The sequence below is a fragment of the Arvicanthis niloticus genome, chromosome 3, assembly GCF_011762505.2.
Source record: "Arvicanthis niloticus isolate mArvNil1 chromosome 3, mArvNil1.pat.X, whole genome shotgun sequence".
Taxonomy (NCBI): domain Eukaryota; kingdom Metazoa; phylum Chordata; class Mammalia; order Rodentia; family Muridae; genus Arvicanthis; species Arvicanthis niloticus.
The window spans coordinates 108,956,286-108,975,307 of NC_047660.1; the positions used below are offsets into that span (position 1 = coordinate 108,956,286).

General features: G+C 44.3%; 1 long non-coding RNA gene across 1 annotated transcript; it reads right to left on the reverse strand.

Moving 5' to 3' along the window:
* Positions 1-8,841: 8,841 nt before the first annotated feature.
* LOC143441792 (uncharacterized) lies at positions 8,842-17,953 on the reverse strand. The gene is made up of 2 exons (XR_013109478.1): positions 17,754-17,953; positions 8,842-12,037 (listed from the first exon to the last, which is right to left on the reverse strand). It is a non-coding gene; the product is annotated as an uncharacterized LOC143441792 (long non-coding RNA).
* Between the last annotated feature and the right edge of the window lie 1,069 nt (positions 17,954-19,022).

The window sequence follows — 19,022 nt, forward strand, 5'->3', positions numbered from 1 at the left end:
AATAAATAAGTCAGGAAGGTCAAGCATAGTGGTACGCACCTTTAATCCCAGCACTCAAGTTCAAGACCAGTCTGGTTTACATAGTGTGTTCCAGAACAGCCAGAGCTACACAGTGAGATCCTGCCATTAAAAAACAAAATTAGGGGGCTGGAGAGTTGACTCGTCAATTAAGAGCACTGATTGCTCTTCCAGAGGTCCTGAGTTCAAGTCCCAGCAACCAACCAAACTGTAATGGAATCTAATGCCCTCTTCTGGTGTGTCTGAAGACAGCAACAGTATATATATATATATATATAAAATAAATCTTTAAAAAAAACAAAAGAAAACAAAACAAAAACAAAATTACCCAACCCAACTTTGATAATAGGATAAAAGACTTGACTAATTCAACATTTTACAAATGGAGGTGTCTAAATGGCCATTAAGCTTTTGAAAAGGTACTAAATTTCACTAAACATTAAGAAAAAAATCTAAATTTAAACCATGATGAAATTTCACTGTTATCTATTATAATGGGTGGGATAAAAACAGTACAAAACAACACCAGATAGAGCCTAAGCTGCCCCACGCTTGGGGGCCAAAATGTCAGGGACCGCTCTATCAATGTTGGAACCTGCACTGCCAAAAGCCTTGGGGGCTAAATTGTTAGAGCCCGCACTGCCCCAAGATGCTCTGGTCCACAGGTCGAGGTTCAACAAGAAAGAGAGTGAGGATGGACACGAAGAATGGAGACCAGACAGAGTGTGATTCAATCCCGTTTATTCTTCAGTCTCTCTTCTTCTCTCTTTCCAAGTCTCTAGTACCAAGTCTCAGGTCCTGGGTTTCAGCACCAAGTCTCAAGTCCTAATCCTAGTTCTAAGTTGCTAGTCTCTTTCCCAGTTCCAAGTTGCAAGTTCTTTTTCCAAGTGCCTCCTTCTTCTGTCTGCCTCTCACCTTTTATATGTCTCACTTCTAAGTCATGCCTTTAAGTCACGCCCTTAAGTCTCACACCTTTAAGTCTCACACACCCAGGGGAAAATCCTGGGTATCTAAAACAAGATGTTATCAGAGTGTGCTCAGCTGTTGTAGGCTGTTGTAAACAAGTCTCTTGTCAGGGTATATGGCTCAAGATGGCTGCAAGGATGATAGCTGCCTTCTGTTGGCTCCCCACAAGAGAGAGTGTGAGCAGTGGGCTTGCCTCTGTGCTGCTGGTGAGTATGAGCTGACACAGGGGACACTCTCAGAGTGTTCACTAAAGCTACTCAGATGCACATCCTGTGACCCAGCACTCTTCCTCCCAAGTGTACCACCCACAGAAGTGCATGCATATTCACCACAAGGCATAAGTCAGGATGCACTTAGCAAGGATATTCTAAGTAGCTCTCCATGAGAAATTACTCTGCTGCCAATTACCTTAGTTGTCTGTTGCTACATAGGACAAAAACCAGTTCAAAACCCAGTGGCTTTAGATGATAACCCTTTTTAAATGTACTTCTTTTTATTTTGTATGTATGAGTGTACATACATGCATGTAGATATGTGTACCATGTGCATGCCTAGTGTCCATGGACTAGGACACTAGTGCCTGGATGTTCCACCCCAAGGTCTTTGCACAAATGGTTTCTTCTGCCTGTAATGCTATCTTTCTATCTCATCCAGTTAACTCCCACTCACCCTTCATATGGGTTGCTCCTCTGACAGGTCTTCTCTTATCCCCACTCTAAAACAGACAGTTTTCTTCACAGTCCTTATCCACCATACACCTCTCCTCTGTGCTGATTTGATTGAGATGTCCCCCACAAGCCTCTGTATCTAACTTCCTCTCCAGCTCACTGCTGCTTAGAAGGATTAGGAGAAGTGGCCTTGTAGGAGGAGATGTATTGCTGGAAGAAGGCCTGTCACCTCCAATACACTCTCTCTGCCTCCTGCTTGGTAGATCAAGATGTGAGCTCTCCACTGTGGCCTGCTGCTGTGCTTTTGCTACATTGTCATAAACTCTATCTTTCTGAATTCAAAGGCCAATCAAACTTTCTTATATATGTAGTCTTAACCATGGTGTTTAGTCACAATAGTAGAAAGGCAACTAAGATGCTCAGGTCGGTTGTAAGTATACACCTACTTAGCATTCACTGAACTAAGCTCCATCTCTCCCGTAGACTGTGAATCAGTAAGCTTCTGTTCTCTATTATACCCCCCACACCCAGAAGAGTGCCGATGGCAAGAATTTGCTTTTCTTAAACTAATGGAAGTGAGTCCTAACACTATCTGGAGACACTAACAGAGTCATTTCAGCCATGAAGATGAGATACGTGGTGGTTTAAATGAGAATGCTCCCCAGTGGCTCATGTATTTAAATGCTTGGTCCCCAGTGGGTGGAACTGTATGGAAAGGATTAGGAGGTGTGTCCCTGTTGTGGGAGGTGTGTGACTCGGGGTGTACTTCACAGCCCGTGCCTTACCCAGTGTTCTCTCACGCTTGTGGATCAGGATGTAAAGTCTTAGCTACTGCTCCAGCGCCATGGCTACCTACCTGCTGCCATGCTCCCCACCAAGACGGTCACAAACTAACCCTTTAGAACTGTGAGCTCCAAATTAAATGTTTTTGTTTTTGTTTTGTTTTTTTTTATAAGTTGCTTTGGTCATGGTGTTTTGCCACAGCCATTAAAGAGTAACTCAGACAAGATGTGAGGCCACGTGGCTTGATGCAAAGTTCTGAGCTTTGCAGTCATGGCCAGTCTGGATTATCTGGGTCCTCTTGGGTGTAGAGAGTTGGCTGCATGTATTCCATATCACAAAGCTTGATTCTAGCAAAGGTAGCATTGCCCTCTTGCTCTCTGACTACAAATAGATCTGCCAGGCTCTTAGCTTGCTCTCTGATGAACTTGCATTAAAGAAAGAGGAGGAAGAGAAAGAGAAAGAGGAGCCAGACAGGTTGAATCTTGCCAACTTGCATCTCTGCAGATACCCTCATATCTGCATCTTATGACTGACTGGATGCTCTGCAGCCAGGGTGTGCCAACTAGACACCACATGGAGCAGACAGGAGAATTTCTACAGGTTCATGCTCTTTTCCCAGTCATTCTCGACCCAATTCAGAGGTCTCCTTAGACCTTAGACCTATAATGAATCCATGGAATTCTTCTCACGTATAAAGAGTCTTGGAGGTCAAGCAACCCAGGGCTCTAAAATTTCAATTCTCTACACGGGACTAAGTTCTATCCTTAATTCTTTTTTTCTTTCTTCCTTTTTTCTTTCCTTCCTTCCTTCCTTCTTTAATCTGTTGTGCTTATTCGTACATATTTAGGGCAGCACAGCTCAGATGTAGGTCTGAGAACAAGTTTTGAAGAGTTGGTTCTTTCCTTCTACCTTCTTTTTGAGGCAGAATCTCTTGTTTTTCCTTCTACTGTGCTGCATACAAAAGCTTTGGATCAATTCTCCTCTCTTCCTCCCATCTCCCCATAGGATCTCATTTTAAATAAACAAGCAAACAAATAAATAAATAATCTCCACCTCTTATTTTCTTCTTTAATAATTTATTCTGGATAAAAAAAAATCAGAGTATCCAAGCAAGACTGCCGTCAGACCCTCTGTAGTCCAGGATAACTTTGACTTTCCTACCCCACAGCTTCCAGAATGCTGGGATTGGAGGTGTGTGCCGCCACACCCAGTTTGTTTGGTCTTGGGTTCTGGGCATGCTAATCAAGCACTCTGCTACTGAGCTCCATCCCTGCCCCTGAAAATCAACCCCAGCACACAGTTATGTTAGTCCTTGATTTTTTTCTATACAGAATAATATTCCATTTAAAAGAGACAGTGTAATGTACGCAGCTGGTTCTCCAGTATTTACTATGATGAACAAGGATGTGATGGATATTTGCACATAAGACATAAGTGTTTGAGGCTGAAGATAAATTTCTGGAAGTAAAATCACTGGTTTATAATTGTGTGCAATATACTTTCTATAGAGGTCATATCAATTTGCAGCCATTCCCCAAATGTGCTTCACACTTCTTTGATACCTTAAACAGAACACAGAAACTGTGTTGGGTGTCTCCATGGTTTCTGTATCAGGAAGCAAAGATGAATGTCTGGGAGATGGCTCAGTGGTTAGAAGCACACAACACTGTTGCAGAGGATCCATGTCAGGTAGCTGCCAACTGCATGTAACTCCAGCTCCAAGGGATTTGATGTCCTCTTCTGGCCCCTAATGACACTACACTCAAATGCACAGATCTCCACACAGACAGACAGATGCATGTAAGCACATGCACAAACACATACACACACAAATAAAAATTTACATAAAACCTAAAATAAACAAAAGGTCTCTCCTCTCTCTCTCTCTCTCTCTCTCTCTCTCTCTCTCTCTCTGTCTCATTCTCTTCTCTCTCTCTCTCTCTCTCTCTCTCGTGTGTGTGTGTGTGTGTGTGTGTGTGTGTGTGTGTGTGTGTGTTGAGACAGGGTCTCACTATATAGTCTTGATAATCCTAGAACTCACTATATAGACCAGGGTGGCCTTGAACTCACAGAGATGTTCCTGCCTCTGCTTCCCAAGTGCTGGGATTAAAGTTATACACCACCATGTCCAGCAGTTTTGTTAATCTTAAAAAAAAAAAAAAATACAGGCAAACAACTCAGTAGTCTATTAACCCAATCATGAGAACTGGTTTCAACATGAGCCTCCAATCCTGAATCCCAGTAGACCCCCACCAACCCTTACCATTGACTGAGGCCGCTAGGTGATCCATGTACAGCCTCAACATCAGAACTTACATTGTTTCTACAGCTTGGTTGTCCTGTCCACAGGCTCTCTGCTCTCCGTGTCTTTTCTCCCCATCTCTACCTGACAATCTCCTAGCCTTCCCTCAGACCCGAATGAAGTGCCCTGTCCCCTCTTTAACAGAATCATGACACTCCAGGGAGAATTCTCAACTCAATCATAACACCAGCCGCTGAGAACATAATCACCCACTGGGATGGTTAACCTTAATGGCCAACTTCATGAGCTATGGAGTTACCTAAGACACATCTCTGGGCCAGTCTGTGAAGGGGTTTCCAAAACTAATTAGCAGAGTAGGGAAAGGTCCTTCCTCATGGTCAGTGGCACTTTCCAAGGAATGACCCTCGAGTATAATGGGCTCAGACAAAAAAGCAGCGTCACCTGAGGACCTTTGCTTCTTGTTAGCATGTGTGACGCCACCACTCCTGCCATACTCCACTGAAATCATACCAGCTTCTTTGACCTTCTAATGAGGCACAGTGACTCTCAGGAATCTTCCAGGACTTCTGCACCACATCAGGACACAGCTGTGTCTTCTGACTCAATGACTAGGCAGATACCCATTCCCAGGCTACCCTTGAGCTATTAAGTCCTGTTCATGAAAGCCACTCTAAGTACAGCAAGTTTTATAACGCATATACATTCTGTCTGTTCTGTTCCTCTAGAAAACCCTGCCTCATCCACCCACACGCCTGTCCCCACAGTGTGCTTGAGGACAGACGCCTCTTCTTCCTCTCTGGGCCAGCACCTTGCACATTGTGCCTGGCATATCACCTTCACAGGAAGTTCGCTGCAGAGTGTGGGAAGAGTACAGCCGAGTGGGGCCTTCCAAGTGGGCCAGAAATATGACACTTTCAGACGTTGGTTACTGTCTGTATCTGTGGGATTTCTTCTCCCTGAACCTTCTCTGGTAAAAGCAATATCTTCAATGCCTATCATGGTATCTAGGGGACAGCAGGTGCTCCCTAAATATTCTCTGAAAAACGCGGGGAGCAGATATCTGATCAAAAGATCCTCTACAACACAGCTGGGAATTATTTCTGTATGCTAGCCCCAAGCTTTGGATTCTCAAGTGACAATTCTATGTATTTTATTTACTTGTATATGGAGGAGCGGAGCACAGATCTGAGCATATCCATGAAGGATTATCTAGGCACCAGCACTCAATGCTCTCTGCTTCCTGAATGCGAATGTCACGTGACTTCGCCACCGTGACTGCACGACCAGATGGACTACATATACCCTCAAACTGTGAGCCAAACAAGCCCGCTCCCCCTTCCGGTGCTTTTGTCGAGTATTTCTCACAGCCTTGGAGAAGTAAATAATACAGAAGCCTGGTGCTGCACCTGCAGCCCCAGCACTAAGGAGGCTGAGGCAGAGACACTGTGGTGAGTTTGAGGCAAGGCAAGCCAGTGCCACAAGGCAAGACGTTTGGGACAAACAAACAAACATGGCTCCCCATCAGAACTCTACACCTAACAAGCCAGTGAAAAAAGAGGAAAGGGGAACAGAGAACAGACAGGACAAACAGAAACACAGCACAGTAATGATAATCTAACCGTATTTGTAAAATCACATTAAATGGAATTAACTTATCAAGAGATAGAAATGTTCAGTTTGAATCCAAGACTCAACTATATGTTATCTAAAAGAAGCACATTTTATTTTTTTTATATTTTTGAGTTATAAAAAAACAATTTTATTGAATTTTAACTATATTTTTTAAAGTTATGGGTTCTCCTAAGAGTCACAGGTCTCATTCTTCTGATCAAATGCTTGTCTTGCTAACATTCCTCTACATGATTATATTAGTAAAATGCATGCAATATATCTGCTTACTACAAAGTATTTCACACTGTTCAGAACATATAAACTCTCATATAAAACTTGTAAATACTCATAATAGGATATTCTACTTCACTAGTTACTAATGACAGAGACTTGCGATTTCTTCATCTGAGTTTTCAAAAGTTTTTTTTTCCCAATATATCCTGACCAAAGTTTCTCCTCCCTCCACTCCTCCTACTCTCCTCTCCCTCCCCTCTCACCCAGATCCACTCCTTCTTTTCTCTTAAGAAAAGGGCAGGCCTCCCAGGGATATCCACTGAACACAGCATAAGATTCAATAAGACCAGGCACAAACCCTCACATCAAGGCTGCTGGGAGAGGCAACCCAATAGGAGGAAGAGAGTCCCAAGAGCAGACAAAAGAGTCAGAGACACGCCCACTCCCACTGTTAGAACAGCAAGATAACATCGTAACATACATGCAGCGGACCTAGGTTAGACCCATGCAGGCCCCATGATTGCCACTTCAGCCTGCGAGCCCCTATGAACCCTGCTTAGCTGACGTGTGGGCCAGAAACATATTTTATATGTAAAGAAACAAGGCTGGTAAGATGACTCAGTGGTTAAAGGCACCTACCACAAAGCCTGACTGCCCCAGGAACCACACAGTGAAAAGAGACAACAACCCCACCCCACCCCCAAGTTGTCCTCTGGTGTAAACACATGCAATTTAAGATTAAAAAAGAAAAGGGAACAAGTTAAAACTAAAAGGATACCATGCCAACAGGAAAAGGAAACCACGTGGCTATATTAACATCAGATAAAATAGACTTGGGGAGGGGGTGTAACCAAGAACAAAGAAGATTGTTTTAGAATCTTCCACTCATGAAGTGAACATAATGGCCCAACTGCTTATGTATCTAGCCATGGTTTTAAATGCCTGATCCCAAAAGTGATAGAACTGCAAGGAAAAACAGACACGGGCACTGCTATCTTCAGATATTTTGGTATCTCTCAATCACTGATTGAACAAGCAGGCAGAAACTCACAGAACTCTGAGGGAATACTACCAACCAACTAGCTTCACCTGCCTGACAGTTACAGGACACTCAAAACCTGCAGCACACACATTCTTTCTAAGAGTGCATGGACCCGTTACCAAAGCAGATCTTATTTTGAGCATAAAGCAATTTAAATTATTTTTAAAATTATCCAAGCCATACAATAGTCTCTAATCACACTGGAGTCACATTAGACACCATTTACAAAAAGCTCTCTAGAAAACTTCCAAATATTTGGAAATTAATTAGCAATAGTGTATTTATAAATAGCTTGTGAGTGGAATAAGAACTTGAAAGGGAAATTATAAAGTATTTTGAGTTGGACGGAAATGGTAACATGAACTAGGCATTTGGCACACAGCACTCAAGAGGCTTATGAAGTGCGAGGATTTGAATTCGAGGCCTGTGAGACTCTGTCTCAAAAATAAACAAATAAAATATTAAGAAAACATGACATCTTAAAATATGTGAGATATTGCTAGATGTATAGTACTTAGAACTATGTCTTGTTGTTGTTGTTATTTGTTTGTTTTTGAGACATGGTTTTGTATAGCCCAGGCTATCCTTTAACTCACTATGTAGCCAAGGATAACCTTGAACTTCTTATCCTCTTGTTTCTACTCCCTGAGTGCCACCATAGCTGTATAGTGCTGGCAGATCGTCATGAATGCTAGGCAAGCGTCCCCCAGGCCAGCTCTACCTGGGCTCTAGCACCTATATTAGAACTTCTAAAAGGTTCAAATCAATGCTAGCTGCCCTCATAAGATAAAAAGCCACATAGCACGATGTAAAACTGGAAACAAAAAGAAACAGAAATGGAGACTAGAAGGGGGAAAAATCAATAAACTAAAAATAGGTAAGTGCAAGTCATAGTGGCCTCGGCTTTAATCCCAGCACTTGGGAGGCAGAGGCAGGCAGATCTCTGTGAGTTCAAGGCCAGCCTGGGCTACAGAGCTAATTCCAGGACAGTCAGAGATACTCAGTGAGACCCTGTCTTAAAAAAAAAAAAAAAAACAATAATAATAGAAAAGATAAAATCTTAATATTGATGTAAAAGATTTAAAACAGATTCAATCATTTCTAAATTCAACAGGAAGAAATTTAAAATAATAGCTAAAAATCAAATTAAATGTTTTTTTTTCTTTTGAGAAATATTGATAAACTGACAAACTTCTTGCAAAATATCCTGGTATGTTTTTCTGTTGCTGTGATAAAGCACCATGACCAAAAGCAACTTGGGAAGCAAAGGGTTTATTTGGTTTACAAATCTGGATTACAGTGTCTTATGAAAGGAAGTCAAGGCAGGAACCTAGAAGCAGGAGCTGAAGCAGAAGCCATGGAGGGCGCTGCTTCCTGGCTTGTCCCCACGGCTTGCTCAGTCTGGTTGCTTACATCTTCCAGGTTCACGCCCAGGAGTGACACCTCCCACAACAGGCTGTCCCTTCCCATATCAACCATTAATTAAGAAATGGCCAGGCCAAAGGTTTGAAGTTATTTCCTCAACTGAAGTTTCTTCTTTCCAGATGACCCTGGCTTGTGTCAAGTTGACAAAAACAAAACAAAAACAAAACAAACAAACAAACAAAAAAATGAACCCCTAGCCAGTGTACCACACTAGTCAAGAGAAATGGATGGGAGACTCAGATTACTGATATTAGAAATAAAAGATGCATTACCCCAACAGAATCTAAAAATCCCCAACACTTTCTCAGCAACAGAAACCAGAGTTCAACAACTATTAAAGAAACTGAATGTGTAGCTAAACCCTTCCCATCAAGGAAACCCTAAGCTTGGATGCCTCTGACAACACTTAAAAGAAGAAATAGGACCCGTTCCTCAAATTCTTCCAGACAACTGGACACGGGTCATGCTAAATGTTCATGATCCAGGTCAGGTTTTTCTCTTTTTAAGATTTATTTGTTTTTACTTTATGTGTATGAGTGTTTCCCACATGTGTATCAGTGTATACTGAAGTGCCTGTGGTCGCCAGAGAGGGTGCTGGATCCCTGGAACTGGAATTACAAAGTTTTGAGTAGCCACGTGCATGCCGGACACCATGCTAGGTTTCTGTGCCGGAGCAACACAGTGATCTCAACCAATGGACATAATGGACAGACCTCTGAATCTGTAAGGAAGTCCCAACTAAATGCTCTGTAGATGAGAGTTGCCATAGTCATGGTGTCTCTTCACAGCAGTAGAACACTATAAATGAGGACAAAGTTTCTGGGGATAACAACAGTCTCAAATGTGGTGACAGCTGCACAATCAAATGTTCTGAACTGAACTGTATACATTATATGTAAATTTCACAGTATGGGGATTATGTCAATGAAGTTATTATTTAAACATCAGTAAATTCCAAACTTGTAATTAAAACAAAAGCAAACATTTATTTATTTATTTATTTATTTATTTATTTATTTATGCGCCTGTGAATTCATTCCTTCCACCATGCTTCAAAAACCAGGCTTGTTTGCAAACATCCTTCTCCCAGGATTCTTACCAGACGTTGACTGCTCTATCGGCTGTTGTAACTCCAACACCAAAGTCTCACAAATGGTAAGTAAAATTAAATAGTGACTGAAGGAATGCGTGCAAAAGCCCCTTGTCAGGGAAGAGCACAGTTCACAGGTTCATCAGAGAAAAGAAAGCTCCCAGTGTGCACTGGGATTGACACTGGGAGTCTGCAACCAATTGTTTCAGTCTCACTGCAGAGCGGTGAGGAGCCACAGAAGGGTTTTAGACGAAGGTGGATCAGATTTACATTTGAAAAGAACGCTGACAGCTGGAGAAAGCTGGAAAGATTAGGGATTAAAAAGTTGGACTCTGCAACAAAGAAAAGTTAGTGACCTTGGAAAACTCAGCGCAGGTGGAGCCTGAGACTGACTGGAGGGGGCTGGAAAGCAAGTGTCGCAAAGACACCACTCTCAGCAAGGCCTCTCCTTCCGCCCTATGTCTCCAGGGAAACAGGCCCAAAATACACTTGGCTTAAAAAGTAACAAAGACATGTTCCTATGCATATTCACGCACAGCCGGCTCGCTGCTCACCGGTCCATTCTGAGTCTGTTCAAGAATTGCTCCCCCTGACAGAGGGAAGATTCATCGCTCTCAGCTCCCACCAGATGCCTTCCATTGCTGGAGGAGAAAGGAGGACAAAGAGAGGCTGCAGGCGACAGAAAACACAAAGTGTTCCCTTATAGTTTCACCAGGCCTCTCATTCAGACCTTAGAACCCAACCCAGGACACGAAAGACAGTGGAAAATTCTGGAATAAGGTGCTTGGCCACTGGTGTGACTAAATGTCTTGAACTCAGAACTGAAAAAATTGGTTTCTAGTTGAATTTTCTCCAGCCACAGGCAAAACCATAAGCAACCAATGTAATGTCTCTGGGTGTCCATCTTCTCATGAATGAAGAGAAGAACCACATGCCCCGCCCTACTGAGAGATGTCAGGAGGGGACAGACATGCAAGGAGAGATGTAGACCGTGTGAGGCCAGAACTCAGAGTTTCAATGAGCCCCTTAAGAAAAAGACTGTGAACACAGGCGGGCCGTGTGGCACATGCCTGCAACCCTAGAGACAGAAGAATCTCTGAGTAGGTGGCCAGCCTGCTCTACAAAGCAAGTTTCAGGAAATCCAAGGCAACACAGAGAAACCACCTTGGGGTGGGAGAGGGGTGCATGGGGCGGATATAAGCACAAACAAACAAACAAACAAAAAAAGTAGATACAAAATCTGAATGTTTACTTATAAAAATAAAAATTTACACCCAAAGCCCCAGACCTGAGAGTTAACACATATGGAAAACACCACACAATCTGTGTTTAAAACAGGATCTGGCTATCACTCAGGCCTCAACTCTCAGGCCTTTCAAGCAGCTGGGACAACAGATGCACGCCACTGTACTGGGCTAAGCAGCACATTTCTTTCATCTTTTTTTAATATTTATTTTATTTATGTGTATCTGTATCTGGGTGAGCATAAGTCACATGTGTGCAGACACCCACAGAAGCCAGAAGAGGGCACTGAAGAAGGCATAAATCTTTTGCAGCCTACTTTAATAAGAGTTCAACCTCTCCTCTAGCCCACCACCCAGCAGAGGTAGAGGGAAAGTTATTAGGATGTGGCGGCAGTGGGCCTGTTCAGCAATAGTTCTTTAGGGGCAAGTTCAATTTTCTTTGGCAGCAGTTCAGCCTTGTAGCCAACACCAAATATGACTCAGCAACGGTAGACCAGTCCTCTAGGCAGGCAGACAACACACAGGAACTGGCAGCTACAGTCCAGTCCTTTCAGCAGGCAGACACCAAGCAGGAACACCCAGCTGGCCTGAGGAGAGGCTGAGGAGGCTGCAAGCTGCTGAAGGAACCTCACAAGCAGTTCTCGGGCGAGTTTCTTTCAATGGCGTCATTATCGCCAGTTGAGCTCAGCAACACTATTCAGACAAACCAATACATGCATGTCGTTAGCGAAGATCGTCAGGGCGGCAGGGCAGTGCTCAGTGCTCACCTCCCACTGTCTGGGGTCACATTCATACTCCTTCATCGTGGCTCCTTTCACATGTCTGCTTTATCAAGAGACCCTTTCACCTGTGTGCCCCAGCAAACCATCATTTGACATAACTTATTTCCCAAATAAACAAGAAGTTTCTACTTTACTGGATTCCCTGGAGCTGAAAGTCACAGGCAGATGTGAGCTGCCCAGTGTGGATGCCTAGAACCAAACTCAGGTCCTCTGGAAGAAGAGGAATTGCTCTTGACCTCTGGGTCACCTTTCTAAGTCCCATCTTTAATGACTCATCAATGACAACCACAATTTTACATTGTTTTCTATGGAGTAAATAGGAAGCTCATTCAATTTTTTTCTCTCTCTCTCATGATTGATCAAAATGTGTTACTACCGTAGTGCAGCCCTTATCCTCAGGAGATAGCCTACAGCCCCCAGTAGTTCCTGAAGCTACACACAGTGCCAATCCCTCTGCATACCATGTTCCCCCTATATATACATACCTATAATAGATTTAAATTTCTAAATCAGTCACAATGAGACAGACGAGAGAGGACCACCTCTCACTGAGGTACTGGAGTAGCAGCTAAGGGGCCCTGTGAGACACTGTTAAATTGCTGTTATTGTAACCATCCCACTTTCCTTTTTAAAAGCTAAGATGGGGGTTGGGGCAACATGAGTCTCTAATTAATGGTTTTTACACACTTCCCCGGCATTTCAGTTGCCTTGGGCAAAGGACTGTCTCCATCCCAGCACTGGCCACTTGGAACACTCCGTAGGTACACTGAAGAAGCTGCACCAGTCACAGCTGTTTGCTGCTGACAGACAACTGCAGGTCCAGAAGGTCCTGCCCCGTTTGTGACTGCTTCAAAACAGCTCGCACCAGACTTTTCCCCACCACAGACCTCGGTGAACTCTAAAGACCCTACAGCCATTTCCACTGAGGCCAGAAGAGATACTCTGGCCTGGTGTTGTGAGAAGAGGACAATGGCTGGTGTAATGCACTCCTCTGTTTATTAGGGGCTGCTTTGACAGATGCCAGTGTGGCTCAGAGTTTGAATGAAGGACTGGCATGTTTGGCACAGATAACCTTGACGTGCTCCCTATGGTTTGAGTCTGAAATGTCCCCCAGAGGTTCATGTTTTTGAATATCTTGTCCCAGATGCCAGCACTGTTGTATATGGTTGTGGACTCTGGGAGTTGGGGGTGGCTGGTGGATGTGGGTTACAGATGGGTGGAGCTTTGGGAGTTACAGACCAGCCTGACTTCTAGTATCACTCCCTGTTCTCTGATTGGTAAGCAGGAACAAGCCTACACTACAACCCGTCACAGAAGAGTCACTCTGCCATGCCTTCCTGGTTGTGACAGGGCCGAACTAAGCCTCCTCCTCTGTTTCTACTAGGTATTTAGCCACAAAGAGGAGGACGGTAACTAACAGACTCGTTCTAACTACATGAGCAGTCCTTAGACTAACTTTGTGAGTCACTAGGTAGACACCTCCCTGCGCTCACCCCTTCCTCAGGCTGTAACATTAGGCCCAATAAGTGGCTTCTCTCCAGTGGCCTTTCCTTGACTACTTAAAAAAAAAAAAAAAAAAAAAAAAAAAAAAAGATTTATTTTATGAATGTGAGTACACTGTTGCTGTCTTCAGACACACCAGAAGAGGGCATCAGATCCTATTACAGATGGTTGTGAGCCACCATGTGGTTGCTGGGAATTGAACTCAGGACCTCTGGAAGAGCAGTCAGTGCTCTTAAACACTGAGCCATCTCCAGCCTTCCTTGCCTACTTTAATAGAGTAAGTTGAGCTCCTAACACGAAGAGAGGGTGACAGACATGGCAGCAGAGCCGTGTCACTGGGCACCGCAGTTACAGGAGCAACAGCAGCAGGAGCCTTAAGAAGACAGCTAAAGAGCTCTAGTGGTCAGGCCAGAAATGACAGGAAACAGAGGTGTTGAGGGCTGAGAAAACCTTAAGAACGAGACGGGAAGCCAAGTTTTAAGGATCAAGGGTCTCAGCGCCCTAGTTCCAGAGATGTAGTACTTGCTACTGCGGAGCTGAAGGGTCACAGTGTGTAAGGCCTGTTCAAGAACGGAAGCCACTGCCTCTCACTGCTGCTCAAGTCAACAGTTTACAATGGCGGCCAAATGCCAGGGCTTAAAAGCCAGAACATTAAGCCTTCAAGATGTGCTCATAAATTTCTGGATTCTAATTCTGTAGCATAGGCCCCTAACTCTCAGGGCTTAATGGAGTCCACCCCTAGACCTTGAGTGCTCACAGGCCGGGACTGCCAGCACTGGCTTATGTTTCCCCACTGACTCACAATTTATTCCTGTTCTTTTCTCCTCTTATTCTTCCTCCTCCTCCTCTTCCTAAACTAAGTTTCATGTAGTCCAGGCTGACCTCAAATTCACTTTGTAGCCTTTAATCCTCCTGCCTCTATCTCCCAAGTATTGGAATTATAGGCAAGTGCCAACCACAGATTTTTAACTATAATTTCTGTCTGCGTAGAATAAAAGAACCCTAGCCAACAGATTAGTAACAAGATACTAACAACTAATAATAAAACCAGTGAGAGTTATTTGAAACTACAGATTTCCCAGCAGAGGCAGGCAGATCTCTCTCTATGAGTTAGAGGCCAACCTGGTCTACAGAGCAAGTTCCAGGACAGCCGGGACTACACAAAGAAACCCTGCCTTGAAAAACCAACCAACCAACCAACGAGAAATCTATGGATTTCCCGCTGGTGAATTAGTGGCATGAGCATTATGGGATAATTAACCAACTGTCCAGTTGGGCCTGTGGCTCCCTCCACTGGGAGAAATTGATGCTTGGTACAACAAACAGTTAAGCCCACGGCTAGGGAGTCATTGCCCTTAGCAGCGAAACTACTATTGTTGTTTTGTGGAAAAGACATGTCAAACTAGCTTCTAAATACTTGCTTGTATTTGTTTATATCCATGTGTCTTAGTTAGGATTTATCATTGCTGTGACGAAACACCATGACCAAAGCATGGAGAGGAAAGGGTTTATTTGGCTTGAAGAAGTCAGAACAGGGCAGGAATCTGGAGGCCGGAGCTGATGCAGAGGCCATGGAGAGGTGCTACTTAGCTTGCTCCTCGTGGCTTAGTCGGCCTGCTTCCTTATAGAACTCAGGACCACCAGCCAACCCACAATGAGCTGGGTATTCCCTCATCAATCACTAATTAAGGAAATACCTTACAGCTGGACCCTGTGGAGGCGTTTCCTCAACTGAGGCTCCCTCCTCTCTGGTGACTCTAGCTTGTGTCATGTTGATGTAAAACTATCCAGAACTCCATAGGTTAGTACTTTTTACAGCCTTGGTCACAGATGCTTCTTTCTACAGTGGGCAGTAAATACAAGATCCATAACTAGTCAAAACACTGAGAAAAGATTGTTAAGTGCTAAGAAGACATCTACATTACCACCCCTAAAGACTTAGGGCACACTGCCGAGGAGGAAGCTGGGAGAATGTTCTACCCAAAGACTGGGCGGAGTGCTGGGAGGTGCTGTCTTCTGGACATGTCATGGTCTGTCATTCATTAAGTCACAGCAGCTGTGGCTGCCTGCACACTGTGGGACTCATCCACAGTCCAGCAACATAGAGGAACACAGGGGCCCCCCAACACTCCTGAGTAGCTACTTGCAGTTGATGGCTACTAGGAGGGGAGGGTCATTTTTCTTGGGGTGTGGGTATGTAGTGATAAACCAGCCTCCATCTTAGGCTTTGAAGCCATCTTACAGTAAAGACAAAGTGAGCTCATTCTTGTTTGATTAAACCTGTTTCTCAAGAACCAGCTATGCCCATCTGTAACCTTAACTACAAATGGTTCTGTACTGCCTGTCCCAGGAAACAGCAACCATGTCTTTGTTTTTAAAAGTTGTTGTGACCATTGTCTTAGAGTTTCTATTGCTGTGAAGAGACGCCATGACTGTGGCAACTCCTGTAAGGAAACATTTAACATATAAGGGCTGACTTATAGTTTAGTCCATCATCATCATGGCGGCATGTGAAGGAGCTGAGAATTTTATGTCTATGGGCAACAGGAAGAGAGAGAGGCACTGGGCCTGGCTTAAGCATCTGAGACCTCAAAGCCCACCCCCAGTGACACACTTCCTCCAACAAAGCCATACCTCCTCCAACAGGGCTAGAACTCCTAATAGTGCCACTACCCGTGGGCCTATGGGGGACATTTTCATTCAAACCACCACAAGCATCTTGCAACCCTACCCATGTTTCAAAAGGTTGTTATGACTAACTTGTTATGATCTGCATCTGTAACCTCTCCTATTTTTCTGCCAAAGTCCCCACCCTAAACTATAAAATCTTCTGGAAGCCCCTTACCCTGAGCTATAAAAATCTTCTCTTCCCCACATCCAACGCTGACCTCTTAAACCCTGCCTTAGGGAGAAGCAACCTATGTACACAAATAAAAAAGCTTCCTTGACTTCATTACTTGTCTTAATTATCTTGGCCATGATGATTTAGGTTGGTGGTCATCTACTCTTTGGCAACCATGATCCAGTATATCACCCATGCCATGCATATATCTGTAACCTTAATTAAGCTCGTTAGGTTATTTTTAAAAACTATGAGAGTGGGAGGGAGATAAGACGGGAGGAAAGGGTGTGAGTTATAAAAGTTCATTACATCATGTCTGTTAGCATTACTATGGCAGAGATAAATAACCAAGATAAAGGCGTCTTGGAGAGGAAAGGGTTTATCCCATGTTAGTCTGTAGTCCATCATCAGGGAAAGTCAAGGTCAGAACCTGAAGACAGGAACTGAAGCAGAGGCAATGGAGACGCAGCTACTTAAATTTGTTCCTGTGGCTTGCTCAGGATACTTTCTTACAGCACCTACAAAGCTGGACTTTCCCACATGAATCAACAATCAAGAAAATGCACCATATGCCAATTCCGTGGGGACATTTTCTCAATTGAGGTACCCTCTTCCAAAATGATTCTAGCTTGTGTCAACGCAAAACCCAGCCAGTACATGTAAAAAGTTGTCAACGAATTAAAAATTTTAAACGATAAATTATTTCTGGAATCTTCTAAGTTTAGGACCGCAGTCTCCCTTGTTAACCAAACAGCAAAGAGATGGGAATTTATGGCATTACTAGTTTGAATTATTATTTCAGAACAGTTGTTAATGCGGGGGGGGGGGAATTCTTCTCAAGCGTCTTTTCTCTATGATCTATGACGTCAAGGATTCTCGCATTATTTTGTGCCGTATCTTTTATATTTCCCAATCCTGATGCTGGGCGCCCTAGGTACAAAGGCTGTCTGGCACATTCGCATCAGGTTTATAACTCACTGCAGTGTGGATGCGAGGCTGTCCCCACCGGGCCTTTTCTCCCCCCTGGAAACACTAGTAATAATGCCCATGCATGCAAGCTACGTTAATACAACCTACTAAACTCAAATACAGAGTATTCCCTTCTTCAGAATGCCCGTAAGCCACTTCAGTGTCCCCAGATCCCAAATTCAGCGGGGGTAATAGTGGACTATCTCCATTTTCCTAATTGTATACAAATACGACCGTTGGAGAGTCTGGCTAAGCCTCGTTCCATGGCCTCTTAAAGGGGCCTAGGTGAAGGAGAGTCCAGAAGACCAGTCACCTGCAACCCTGCACGGGCTCTTCCGGAGCTCCGTGGGCAGGAGCCCCACGGGAGCTGCAGGAGCCCAGCCCCACGCCCGGGTCTCCGCAGACCCAGCTCCACTCCAGCAGGTAAACCAGACTTCCGCAGAGCAGCATCGAGGTTCTGCCAGCTTAAAAGACGCCGGCTCCGGGGAGCTCGCCTCTCACTTCCGCACTGGGAGCGGGCGATCTCGCGAGATCTCGCGACAGCGAGCGATCTCGTCCCGCCGGGGTCAACCCGGGTCAGCGCCCCCAACCCCACTTCCACCCCCCCTCTCAGCCACCTCCCGACTCCCCCACTGCCCGCTGCTTGTGCTGGTTCCTGGGGTCGCAACTTTTTCATGGACTGTCTTGCGTTAGCTTGAACGAGATTACTAAAGCCGTTGGTTCTTCTTTTAAAGTACGGCTAGCCCTAAAGATTCGGCCCAGGAGGCGGTGACCCCTGCGCTTTGGGTGCACCACACTGCTCTCTATCCTTGTAATCTAGTCCTCACAGTAACTCCTACAGAAACGCATGCGCTGACAACAATTAAACCGTGGTCCCACCTCGGCTCTAAGACTATGTAGTACAGCCATTGTCGACAGGTCTCTCCACCTCTTGGATTTCTAGGGAATGCCTTTGCCCAGATTTGGGTCTCCCATATCCTCAGAAGCACATGAAAATCCGGAAGGGTTTTTTTTTGCTGTGCAGCCGTGAACAGCTTACTTAACCATTCTGAGATTCCTTCCTCAGCCGATACATGGAATAATAGTAATTTATCATAGATACATTGGGTTAGAGGAACGCTCCTTGTTTATTCCATAGTACGTTCTCAGTAAATGGGAACTAGAGCTATTAATTCTTCTTTGTCCCCTTATGTGTTGTACTTCGTGTGGGAGGTGCAGAAGCCACAAGTGAATGAACAACGGAGGGGGAAAAAAAATCAAATAAATCTAGCCAGACACCAGCTGGTCGCCACCTCCAACCCACTCAGCTGTTTCCTCTCAGATCTGGTGTCACTCCAAAGGGCTTGAAGAGGGACATGACTGTTTGTCTTCTTTTCCCCAAACATTATGTATTAGTGTCACTAAAATCACATACAGAAAAGTGTGCAAATCTTAAAGGTGCCTGAAGTTTTCACAAAATGAACACAATATGTAGAGTAATACGAGTTCCTAGTGCCATGCCCCCTGTTAGCCAATCCTCCCCCTACACATTCATATACATATACATCATATTCATATACATACACATACAAATACACACATA